Source organism: Arachis duranensis, unplaced genomic scaffold, assembly GCF_000817695.3.
Source record: "Arachis duranensis cultivar V14167 unplaced genomic scaffold, aradu.V14167.gnm2.J7QH unplaced_Scaffold_96046, whole genome shotgun sequence".
NCBI lineage: Eukaryota > Viridiplantae > Streptophyta > Magnoliopsida > Fabales > Fabaceae > Arachis > Arachis duranensis.
Window position 1 is genome coordinate 10263 of NW_026265241.1, and position 700 is coordinate 10962.

Genomic DNA, 700 nt, shown 5'->3' on the forward strand with positions numbered 1-700 from the left:
TGATTCTCCATGTATTGCCTAGATAAGGTATCAATAGCCTCTTGTAATTGGTGCAGGTCTAAGGTGGCTGGAGCTTGCTCCCGTGGATGTTGTCCTTCCTCAGCTTGATGGGCTGGCCTCTTTCTTACCCTTCGTTGAGGTAGGGGAGATGCAGTAGCATGCATCCGACGATAAGTGATTGGAAGGCCAACCTTTATCCATTCGGGGTCTCCATCCTCAAACACCACCCTAGCCTTGTTGCAAAGACGGAGAATAGTGATGGGATAACCCAACCTTCCTCCAGAATCACTCTTCTCAGCAAGCTTCCGAATGCCTTGGGCTATGAGTTCATGAACCTTGATTTCTCCTCCCTTCATTATGCATTGCACCATTGTTACTCTCTTAAGGTTTACCTCTGAGTTGTTTCCGGCTGGGAGGATGGATCTCCTTATAATTTCGAACCACCCCTTAGCCTCAGGAAGGAGGTCTCCTCTCTTTATAAATCTAGGCTTCCCATGGGGGTCTCTGTCCCAATCTGCTCCCTGCACACAGATGTCTTTCATAATTTAGTTGTGGTTGGGGTTGTTATCTATTCTTGAGTGATAGCTCTCTTCTACAAAGGGTATGGTTCGCAGCTTTAGCAGTCTCATGATGCTCATGGGACTAAAATCCACCATTACCCCTCTTACGAAACTTGTATAGGATTCATCTGCCTTATCAT